Raw genomic sequence first — 12,769 nt, forward strand, 5'->3', positions numbered from 1 at the left:
ACATGCAATTTGTGTTTGTGTGTTCAGAGGCGGCGGCGAGAGGGGAAACCTCGGCTCATCCAGCTGGAGAGCCTGACCAGGAGGAGTCGAACATTAACTCTGCTCTTCCAGGGCGATTCACCCTATACAGGGCTCGCAAAATTCACTTCTACTGCAACAAGGCGGTCTGCTTGAGAGAAGGGTTACATCTCCTGGGTCTAGGTACGGTTTGCCCCTCTGGGGGCAGGGTACTGGGACCTGGGATATATGTTTGGGGAGTGTGAATGTGTGTACATTTTCTATTTGTGTCTGTCTCCACGTCAGGTGAACGCCGAGTATTTGTTTTGTGTATATGGGGGTGGAAAGGCACATTTGTGTCTGCGTGCGCCTGTTCATCTGTGTCTATATGTCAGGTTGGGTCTTAGACTCCACCCCTCCGGGAACATCTCAGGCTCTCCGGGGTATAGAGACTTATCTCCCCTCACCACACTCCCTGCCGGTGACTGATGCCCTCAGACATTGGTGTGTTGGTGGCTCTTGGTGTCTGGGGCTGGGTGCTCATATATGTACCGCCTCACTCTTGGTGGCTGATTGGCGGGGCCTGGCGCCTGTGGCTCGGCTGGGCCCCTTCCGGGGGGTGGGATGCTCTCAGGCCTCTGGCCTCTGGGCCTGAGGCTCGGTCCTCTCTGGCACAGCCGGCTGCCGGCAGAGCCTGCGGGCATGTCACTGCAACCCCCTCTGGCCTCTGCTCTGTGGCTGCTGGGTGACCTCTCGTTTGGGCCGTGCCTTCTCAGAATAGAACCAAGGGGGGAGCAGATATAAAGGAGGGCGCCTAGAACTGAGCCCTGTGGTACACCACACAAGAGAGCAGCGGAGGACGGCACATGGTCACAGAGACTGACACAAAAAGTTTGCCCCACCAAGTAGGACATGAACCACTCCAGTGCAGTTCCCCTAATGCCCACCCAGTGCTCCATACAAGAGAGTAAAATGGCATGATCCAGTGTATCAAACGTAGTTGTCAAATCTAAAAACACAAGAACAACATAGTTCCCAGCATCAGTAGCTAAAAATATGTCATTAAAGCTTATTCAGTGCTATGAAAGGGTTTAAAACAAGATTGAAAAACCTCTAAAACATTTTGCTTTCCCTGGAAGGTCATTCATTGGCTGTAAACTATCTTTTTAATAATTTTGGAAAGAAAAGATAGTTTGGAGATGGGCCTGTAATTTGCTAGAGTCATTGGATCAAGAGCAGGTTTTTTAATCAGGGGTTTGACTACAGCATGTTTAAAATTTTCCAGGGACTACACCTGACATCAAACTATGGTTTACCAGCTTGAGAACCAAAGGTCCAACTGTAGGTAATGTAGCGGTAGACTACTGTTCCCATAAGGCTATGTGTGTGTGTGTGGGGGGGGGGGGGGGGGGGGGCTTCCGGGGTTACGAGTAAAGTTGGAAAACATCACCCGAACACGCTGCGTCCAGTGTCATCATTTATACGTGGTGTCAGAAGTGCGAACGGCGGTCTCCACAGTTTTTTTTTCTCGTCTTTTTGTTTTCGTTTTTTCGAGTTCAGTACGGTGCAGTTAACTGCGAGAGAAGTTTTTGCATCGGTAACCCGAACAAGACCAGCATGCAAGTGAAGCGCGGCCGAGGCTGTGATTGGCGCTAGCAACAGGGCGCATGCGCGCGATCGAGCACGAGCCTCACATGTCGGAGGGAGGAGACGAGGTCGGCGCACCGGAAAGCTTGCATTCTGAACGCGAGGAAGCCAGGGATCCACACATCACGATGGCGACCAAGGTACAAATAACACCCCCAGAAACATTTGACTTTTCTCATCCTGCCGAATGGCCAAAGTGGATCAAAAGGTTCGAAAGATTTCGCATTGCAACCGCTTTTGATAACAAATCAGACGAGTATCAAGTTAACGCTCTCCTGTACGCTATGGGAGATGCTGCTGATGATGTTTTGGCAGTTTTACCACTGTGCGATGCAGATAAAAAGAAATATGCAACTGTCAAGAGGCATTTGACAAACATTACGTAGGAAAACGTAATGTAATTTTTGAAAGAGCACAGTTTAACTCCAGACAGCAACAGGATGGGGAAAGTACAGAGTCGTTCATCACTGCTGTGCACAAACTTGAAGAAAATTGTGCCTTTGGAGCACTCAAAGACGAACTCATAAGGGACAGAATTGTAGTTGGCATAAAAGACAAAAGACTGTCCGTGCTGCTGCAAATGGACTCAGAGTTTACTCTTGCTAAAGCCATTGAGAAAGTTAGGCAGAGCGAAACGGTAAAGAAACAACAATCAATACTTCACAGCAGCACGGCAGTGGAGAAAACACTGAACATGGACACAATACGGACAAATACAACACGTGGGAAAACGCAGACGTGGCAGAAGAAAGAACAAAAGCCAATCAAGCAAAGTGGAAAGGAATGTGGCCGCTGTGGTCGCAAGAACAAACACTCATGGAAAGAATGTCCAGCCAAAGAGGTACAGTGTCAAAAATGTCAGACAAAAGGGCACTTTGCTGCGGTCTGTCGCAGTAGTGAAGCTACAGCACTACGTGAAGTGACAGAAAATCAGAAAGATGCATACAGCGAGGATTGTGTGTTCTTGGGTGAAGTAGAGACTGGGAGGTCACAGCCCTGGGTGCAAAAGGTCAAGTTAAATGGGGAAAATGTATATTTTAAACTCGACACAGGGGCGGATGTTACATCTATTCCAGAGGGTTTGTACAGTCCAGACAGGGATGGTAAGCTGCAGAGACCCAGAAAGAAGTTACTAGGGCCGGGCAGTAACCCACTTAATGTTAAAGGCTGCTTCGAGGCACAGCTAGCAGTAAAAGGGCGCAGTGTTTCTCAAGACGTCTACCTTGTGTCAGGTCTAGTACAGCCACTGCTAAGCAGGCCAGCGTGTGAGGCTCTGGGTCTTGTGTACAGAGTAAGCACAGTAACGGAATCGGTGACAGATTTCAGGGCAGCATACCCAGACATTTTTAAAGGTTTAGGCGTGCTGAGGGAGCCTTATCACATTGAGACAGAGCAAGGAGCTGTACCAATAGCCCTATCTGCCCCAAGACGCGTTCCTCTTCCCCTCAGAGATGTAGTGAGAAATGAGCTGCACAGAATGGAAGAAATGGGTGTTATCTCCAAAGTCACTGAGCCTACAGAGTGGTGTTCTGGCATGGTAGTGGTCCCCAGACCAGCAGGAAAGCCCCCCAGAATATGTGTGGACCTCACACCCCTGAACACAGTAGTCAAAAGAGAAAGACACATCCTCCCAGCAGTAGATCAAACACTAGCGATGATGAAAGATGCTAAAGTGTTCACAAAGCTCGACGCCCGGTCTGGATTCTGGCAAATTACGCTCACGCCAGAGTCAAGGCCACTCACTACCTTCATCACGCCTTTTGGAAGGTTTCAGTTCAACCGCCTTCCTTTTGGCATTGCATCGGCGCCGGAACATTTCCAAAGGCGAATGTCACAGATGCTGGAAGATTTTGAAGGGGTGATTTGTCACGCTGATGATGTGCTTGTATACGGCAGAGACAGGCAGGAGCACGACCAGAGGTTGCACTGTGTGCTCCAAATGTTTCAGAAGGAGGGTCTCACTCTGAATGAGAAGTGTGAGTTTGCTAAAAGTCAAATAATCTTTGGGGGACACACAGTGTCAGCAAAAGGCATTGAGGCTGATCCCAACAAGATAACAGCAATCCAGCAGCTGCCGCAGCCTCAGAGTGTGGAAGGTGTGCACCGTCTCATGGGCATGGCCAACTATCTTGCCAAGTTTATGCCACAACTAGCCACAATCACCACACCATTAAAGGAACTGCTAAAAGACAGAAATGAGTGGATATGGGCGGAGCCACAGAAAACAGCGTTTAGGAGACTAAAAGGGATATTAAGCTCTCCAGAAGTGCTCGCTCAGTACTCCAACTCAGCAGGCTGCTGCGCTTTACTTTCACCATTGTCCATGTTACAGGGAAGAACCTCGTCACTGCTGATGCTCTCTCACGAGCACTGCTGGCGGGGCCTCCTTCTGCTGGGGATCTTCAGCTGGAAACAGAGGTGGAGGTTTTCGTGGACGGTGTAGTTTCCCATCTCCCAGCAACAGATAAAAGGCTGGAGGAGATTAAGTTGGCGCAGGAAATGGATGACCTGTGTAGAAAGGTGGTGTATCAATGTGGGACAGGCTGGCCAGAAAAAGGTAAACTAGATCCAGAGTTAAAGGGGTACTGGCAATACAGAATGGACTTCAATCTAGTCCATGGTCTTCTAATGAAAGGGGAGAGACTTGTGATACCACCTCAAATGAGAGCGGAGGTTTTGTCACGTTTGCATGAAGGCCACCAGGGCGTTTCAAAATGCAGGCCGCGACCCGGCCCCGGATAAACAGTGTTGGAGAGTAACGGAATACATGTACCGCCGTTACGTATTTAGAATACAAAATATGAGTAACTGTATTCTGTTACAGTTACCGTTTAAAAAGGTGGTATTCAGAATACAGTTACTTTGTTGAAATAAATGGATTACACTGCGGTACTTTCCTGTTTCATTTTGTCACGGGTCAGGACTGTTTGGGTTTTGTTTGACAGCTACGTTCTTTCGTTCCAGGGGGTAGCGTTACGGTTGCCATGGTTACAGGGCGACGCTCTCTCTCTCTGCGACTGTGTGTTTCCTGGGTGAGAGAGCGCCTTTTCGTTGTTGTTGTTGTTGTTGTTGTGCTAAGCTAACAGGCAGAATGCTACAAGCATAGCTCTAAAGAATGTAGCATCATAGGCAGTGTAGTCCGTGCTGCAGGGAGAATGGACTGCCATACACGTTATGGGTCTGTGAGCGCGAGGAGGGAGAAAAAAGGATAATGGAAAGGTACGAGCAGTCATTGAGAAAAAACGGGAGCTGGAAGCACGTAAATATAATAATAACCACTGCAGCCAAGAAGAGTGCCTGACGAGCCCAGTTGTAAGTAAGCCATTAAGACTCGACTGTACGCTGTGTTCGTGTTTTCCTCCGGAAAACTCTGGAGCAGTCTTTCAACGCCTCTCTCTGTCTCTCGCAAGAAAAGTTGACCCACACAACAAAGTAAAGCTATTTTTCGGCTACGAGCCGACAGGGACCCCGCCGTATTAGTCAGAGGTCCCTTTACTACAGTTCGGAGTCGCAGACCTTCAGTAATAGTAATAAATCACACAGCAATAGTACATTCACGTTGTTGTAAAAAGCATGATAATATATTAAGTAATCCAAAGTATTCAGAATACGTTACTGTCATTGAGTAACGTAACGGAATACGTTACAGAATACATTTTGGGGCATGTAATCTGTATTCTGTAATGGAATACATTTGAAAAGTAACCTTCCCAACACTGCGGATAAAGCGGATGAAGATGGATGGATGGAGGTTGTGTGATCTTTAACAGGCTGCAAAGGCTTGGTGTGTATTCCACACTAGAATGCACACCTACATCCTGGGAGCATGGGAAGAGGTCGTACCTTGTCTTATTGTTTTATGGTAGGATTAACGTAGCTACGTTTGTTCTAGTCTAAGTGCTTTTTTGTTTAGATGAAATGCTGGACTTCCTCACCGTGTTATCTAGGGTGAACCATTTGGGGTGAGGGGGGGGGTCTACCCTCTTCCTGACCAAGGATGTTTGTTGTGTGCTTTCATGTATATGACCCTTTGATCAGCAGTAACACACACACACACACCCACCACACACACACACACACACACACACGGTACTCTTTGTGTGTATGTAGACGTTATATGTTAATGAACCTATGCATATTCATGTAACCTCAATAAAAGGACAGTGGTACGGGAGAACGGACGAGAGCAACTGGGGTCAAGCGAAGGAACGGCGCCTGTCCCGTGCACGAGAAACATGAAGAACCTTGCCTACTTGTGTCTTGCTTTGCGGTGTAATTATATTGTCTTCAACGTTCCAGCGGATGGGTTCAAGCTACAAACCTATCAGTAGACAGGTGCGAAACATGTCAAAAACATAGGTTACAGTGCCGTGAACCAATGCTGGCAACTCCTGTTCCCGACCGCCCATGGCAAAAACTTGGCATGGATCTGTTCGAGTGGTCAAAGAAACACTTCCTGCTGATTATTGATTTTTTCTCAAGGTACATTGAGATAGCTGAACTGAGACACACAACTGCAGAGGTCACTATTAATGCTGTAAAAGAAGCCTTTGCAAGACATGGAGTTGCCGGGACTGGTATCGGATAACGGGCCGCAATTTTCATCAGAACAGTTCAAGCACTTTGCCAAAGAGGTACCCCCAAGCCAACGGGGAGGCAGAACACGCTGTTCGTACTGTTAAAGACTTGTGGGAAAAGGACTGTGACTACACCAGAGCACTGCTAGCGTACAGGGCCACCCCACTGGAACATGGGCTCTTGCCGGCGCAGTTGCTTATGGGGAGACACCTGCGGACCACGCTGCCACAAGCTGTGGCAAAGCTGGTGCCAAAGTGACCTGACCTACAGGCTTTTCGCAAAAAAGATGAAGAGGGGAGGCGTGAGCAGGCAAAACACTACAACCGCAGACATAGAGTCAGACCGCTTCCGGAACTATCGTCAGGACAGAAAGTGTGGATTACCACTGAAGGAACTACTGGAGCAGTAGTTGGACCTGCCAGTGCTCCCAGATCCTATGTGGTAGAGACAGACAGGCGTTTTCTGAGGAGAAATAGGAGCCACCTCAGGGACTATTACCAGATCTGGTCGAGTGGTGAGACCTCCTGAAAAACTGGATGTGTAATTCTCTGAAGTTATCCATTCATGCCCTATTCAAAGATGGGTTAAGCTGTTAGAGATGTTTACAATAATGTGTTTTGTTTAAATGTAAGTGAACAAATGAGGGATGTGTATAATTTTCACGTTTCATGATGTTCCCCATTTCTGTTCTAGTGAGCTGTTTGAGTCGTTATGAAGTATGTCTTTAGCTAAAAGGAGGAGGTGTAGCAGTAGACTACTGTTCCCATAAGGCTGTGTGTGTGTGGGGGGGGGGGGGGGGGGGGGCCTTCCGGGGTTACGAGTAAAGTTGGAAAACATCACCCGAACACGCTGCGTCCAGTGTCATCATTTATACGGGTAACACCACTTTTAAGACCCGAGGAGGGACAGCATCATTTGGAGACCCTGCAGGCTTAGAACGACCAACAGTCTCCTTTAAAGAGGACAGAGTGGCTCAAACCTGTCAAAGACAGCAGAGCAGGGGTCATGAGCACAAGGACAGATTTGGGCCCTGGTGGAGGAGACCTCCTCACTACAAAAGTGTAAAATATTTTCACAGGCTTCAGACGAGGGCTCCATACAGTCAGTACGTGGTGCACAAAGAACAGGATTAGTGGTTTTAAATAAAACACGCAGCTTGTGGCAGTTTGACAGAATAATGTCAGATACGCCCAGCTCGACAGCACTCACGTGTGACAGCTCGGGTCGTGTCGTTCAGCCAGGGCTCAGATTTAGTTTTAGGGTGCCTGGTTTTTAATGGAGCCACGATGTTCAAAGCAGTCTGGCAGGTGGAATGAAACCATGAGCTTAGTTCCCCAGTCTGGCTGTATAAAAACTCCAGGTTAATTACCTTCTTTTTCTCCAGGAAGAAAAGCAAGGTAATTAACAAGGAGCAACACATTTATTTTTTTTAAAAACAAGACATATTCAATATTTGCATGAAGAACGTTCCAGCCAATGGAGTGTTGTTGATAAAGTTCTTCTCTGTGATTGGTGACTCCATGACCACCAGTACAGTGAGAAGAGGTTTAAAAAGGTCCCAGCACAGCATTCACTGCAAGCTGAATGACAGCAATGGCTCATCTGAAGTTCCTCCTTCTCCTTTTGTGGGTTGGTGAGTCAACAACAGCACTTATTTCGTATGTGTGTGTGTTTGTTTTTAAAAAACTGTTCCTCGGGTAATCAGATATCTGCGTTAAACAAGTTTTGCTGTTATGGTTCCAGGTTTCTGTGGGTTTTTTGTTTGTTTTTTTAATTATTAGAGATTTTTTTTCATTCAGGAGACTTTTTACAGCTTTTCTTTTAAAAGCTCGTTGTCTGGTCCCAGTGCTGCTATCAGGGACTCTGAGCTGTGTGAAAGAAATAGCACGTTGTGCCTCACCACCGTAGTATTGCAAACCATGCCAATCCTTAAAGTATAACACTGCACAGACATGGATCATTACTCTGCTTAGATGAGTAGATTTATTGATAATGACTGATATGAAATGTAAGAGATGTGAAAGCCTTTTTTTTAACATTTAAATGTTTTTAATGATAACTTTATTAGATGTTTTGTTTTGTGTTTATTTTTTGTGGGGTTTTGTGGGGATTTTTCTTTTGGTTTTGTTTGGTTGTTTGTTTTTTTACGTACCTCACACCAAATACGAATATAAAGAAATATGTGTGAACTTTTCAAATTTAAATCTAAATTCAAATTCTCATCTATATAGTGGTGCAAAAGAATGTTTTACTGCTTGGCAAATATCACTTAAGTAATCCCTTTAATATCAATTTTCAAACATTGTCTAGCAATGTAAAATACATCTCTGTCTTTAGACCTAGTGGAACTCAAATGGGTTTTAATCTGTTTTAAATGAAAGCTCTCCCCACCTGCAACAGACATTCTGTACTTAAATAGAAATACAAATACTACTTTTAAAAAAATACTGCAGTATAAGTTGAAGTACTGATTCAACTCTTTACTCAAGTAAAAGTAGAAAGGTACCGGCTCTGAAATGTACTCATGTAAAAAGTATCTCTTTCTATGTGCAAAGCTAAATGAACTGTATGTAATAACATAACATCAGTTGATGGGAATACAAACTTTAGCCTAACTTTTTTCATTCTAATTATACTTAGCTTGAATCTGAAGAGTAGGGAGTAAAAGTAAAAAGTAGTCAGAAAAAAAGAACTACTTAGGTAAAGTACCTCAAAATTGTACTTAAGTAAAGTTAAAAAAAACAATTTATTGTACTGTACTGTATTTCAGGTGTCACAGTAAGCACCGTGGTGGATTTGCGCAAGAGAATCTATGGTGGTCACGACTGTCAAAATGAGCGTCGCTATCACGTGAAAGTTATTTCACAAAAGGATGGAATAGCGGGCTACTGTGGCGGCTCACTGATCCATCCACGGTGGGTTTTGACTGCAGCTCACTGCCAGGAGAGTGGATGGTGAGAAATCTACAGTTTTTACATAAAGAAAAGTCATTAACAAATTGTCCTGCAATGTGTCTTAAAATACTGAAGCAAAAATAATTACCAATAATTTTTCATAGCAACAATAAGATAATAACAACATTCATCATTCTCATATTTTAATAGTACAGTCACGATTTCTCTTGTGCAGGACTCTGAGTGTGATTGTTGGAGTTCATCCAGGTCCAGGACAGGTCCAGGAAGTGGCAAAGAAAAAGCCCTATAAACAAAGCATCTTTGACTGTCTTCAGTGTCGTTAAGACAAACATATGGAAGATAAATATCTTTAATAGAAAGCATGACATCATGCTACTGGAACTTTCTGAGCCACTGACTGGGATTCAGCCTGTAGCCTTACCTGACTGTAACAACCCTCCTAAAAAGTGAGTTTTCATGAAATTACTGTGTATTCATTCTTGAGATGCTGATATAAGATGTTTCAGGTTCTTATGTTAATGTTTTGATTTTTTTCTACCCAATGATTACCTGTGCCAGATGACTGTTTTTTTTTATTTGTTTTTTTAATTAAATGTCACAATTTCATATTGGTAATTCTTTAACTTTGTATTGCAGTAGTCAGAATTCCACATACTGTTTTTAACCCAATCACACAGCTTCAATAACATTTCTGTATTTTTAGCATATTATTATGAAGTACTGGGTCGGCAGCCTTTTCAGAATTTAGTCTCCCTCTTCTGGGCGACTGGCTTCAGAGTGGTGGACAGTGAAGCAAGGTTAATCTGTTAGTGATGCACGCTGAGCCTAATTTCTAAGTTTCCAGTGTTTCAGGTGGCTCTCTTGTTACCTGGTAAGATCACCATGGAAATATGCTCCTGTTGAGATTATGTTCAGAGTTTTTGTGTAAAATGAGCAGGAAGCATCAAATTTTCATTAGTTATTTAATTTATAGTATGCTTTAAACATGACATAGATTGTCTGCTGAACTAATAAGTTTTATATAAGCAACTTGTTAAGACATACATTACTAACACCATCAGTTTAGGAGCAAACAGGTTTGGTTTGAATCTGCTCTGCTTCACACTGCTAGAACTACAGCTAATACAACACAGATTAGAAAATGTATCAGTAACATTTGTAAACTATTTATCAGCTGTTCAATCTACAAATTTCAATTTGATCTGGAGCCAAAATAAAGTGACTTCCTGGCCTTCTTTATTAAGCTATGGGCATTGAAAACAGTGAGTGACCTGTTTTAAATGTACGCCGTTTAAAGTTTCAGATCTCCAATGTGTGGCTGTCATGTTAGATTAAAAACAGCAGCACCAATAGCACAGTGATGATCAAATCATAATGTTTCTGCAACTTTTCTTTGATTTGCAACACCAGCGTTGTATTTTGCTGTTATATATTTTTATATTATTTATAGCACACACACACACACACAACCATCTCTAGGGTATACAGAAAGTGGCATGAAAAAGTAAAATATCCAGTGAGTCGCAGTTTTCTGGATGAAAATGCTTCGTCAGTGCCAGATATCAGAATGGCCAGCCTGCTTTGAGTTGATGGGAAGGCAACATCTCGAACACTTAAAATAAAATCGCAGGAAGGTTAAGAGCCTCTGTAACCACATGTATCTTTGTTTTGTTTTTTTAAACACCATCTAATATGCTTAACACAACTTAACACATTAGACATAAAGACATAACTCAAAGCAACATCGTAGCAAGATCTGCAACATCTCTTCAACTTTTATTTTGAGTGTATTTTTACATTTTGAGTAGATGTTTGCTGGGTTTCTGCTGACGTCAACCCATTTTTGCGATCATACTAATTTTCCCTGTCTGACTAATGCTGACAGTCTATGGCTGAGAGGATTGCGCCTAATTCATGGATTCTGCATTGCTTGAGAACTGTTTGCTCATCAAGATGACCAAATCCCAAGACTGTAAAAAAACAGCTCTCAATTTGTTCATTCTTGTGTTATAAGCAGACCTTGACTAAAAAAATTGTATCTTGTGTAAATCTTTTTTACACACACAAAAAATCTCATCTATAGATGCACAAACATAAAATTTTCAGAGATTTTGGTTCATAAGGTTACAAAACTCAGTTCACAACTACAAATTTCCCACGTGTGGGACTAATAAAGGTTATCTTATCTTATCTTATCTTATTTGCTTTACAAGTACAAAGTATTTATGACCACAGTTTGAGCCCATACAAAAGGAGCCAAGCCATGAGGCAGTAGCAGGTAAATGACAGTGAGTTGTTAATGCAGCAGAAAGTGTCAGAATTTTCCTTGTGAATCAAACATGTTTATAAGCTTCTTAGTAAAGCTGTGTGGAAGCGACTTGGTGACCAGAAAAAAAAACATAGTATAGATCATTTTGAGAATAAAGTTGAAATTTTGAGATTTATTAATTTATTTGATGTTTAAAACACATGGATGGACCTGAAAGTAATTGATTATTATTTATTGGTCTGTTTCTAGAGGAGACGTCGTTCAGGTTGCAGGACTTGGTGGGTATAGGGTAAATGCGACAGGCCACACACGTAAGAAAGTTTTTTGATGAATTATTTCACAGTTTATGCTAGACTTTATTTTGGTTTCTGTGTCTGTTTTACAGTTACATTCACGTTTTATTTGACTACTGTAATATAAACAAAGATTTTAAATTTTATAGTAGATATACTGTATGCCAGGTTCCTTGTTTAAAAATCATTTGGAAACATCCAGAAAAAAGACAAAACATCAATCTCCTCAAGATTTTAGTTTTTGAAAGGTTATGAATGACTTTTGCTCTTTGGCTTTTTTCTCTAGTTGATGATGAGCCATTTAATCTCCAGTGTGCAAACATGCATGTTGTTGACTGTGAGCCTACCAGAAACTCTCCATGTTTTTCAGATGTGCCGTATAACAACAGGCTGTGTCTGAAAGAACCTAATGTAGATACACGTAAGGTAAGTTGACTGCTAACATTACTGTATATCATCTCTGTATGTTTTAGATCTTTTGGAAGAAACTTAAACACAAATTATATTTTTCTCTCTCAGGGTGATTCTGGTGGTGGAGTGATTTACAACAACATGATTTATGGTGTAATCAGTGGCAGTGGTGAATGTGTCTGTACTGTACCAGCTGTTACTGTGAATGTTTGTCCTTACATGAAATGGATAAACCAGAAAATTAATCCAAAAAGTAATGGAAAATAACTGGATGAAAATAACATCCAGAATAAACAATCATCTCTACATGAAACTTGTGTGCTGTGTGTTGTTTCTACTCTAGAACATCTTCATGTTAACTGCAAATTGTGAACCTTTTTCTTTGGTCTAAAATATTGTGTCAGATTTGCAGCTTGTGTGTTTGAATGTGGTGTCAGATGTGTAGCAGCTCATGCTGTTGTTCAGAAACTCTCAGACTCACACTGTGAAGATGCAGAAAGGCTTTCTGATCAGACATGCCACCAATCAGCTGCAGGGCATGAACATGATAAACTTCATGAATCAGAGCTGATTGTTGAGGCTGAAAATGTTCACATGGAGGCTGTTGGCCTCCGTGCACTGAGGGCATTAAAATAAATACAGTAACCATCAAAATAAGT

At 42.9% G+C, this 12,769-nt stretch overlaps 1 pseudogene; it reads left to right on the forward strand.

Moving 5' to 3' along the window:
- The first annotated feature begins 7,815 nt into the window (after positions 1-7,815).
- LOC113023352 (beta-fibrinogenase brevinase-like) lies at positions 7,816-12,377 on the forward strand (annotated as a pseudogene).
- Positions 12,378-12,769: the final 392 nt, after the last annotated feature.

The sequence above is a fragment of the Astatotilapia calliptera genome, chromosome 6 (genome assembly GCF_900246225.1).
Source record: "Astatotilapia calliptera chromosome 6, fAstCal1.2, whole genome shotgun sequence".
Lineage (NCBI taxonomy): Eukaryota > Metazoa > Chordata > Actinopteri > Cichliformes > Cichlidae > Astatotilapia > Astatotilapia calliptera.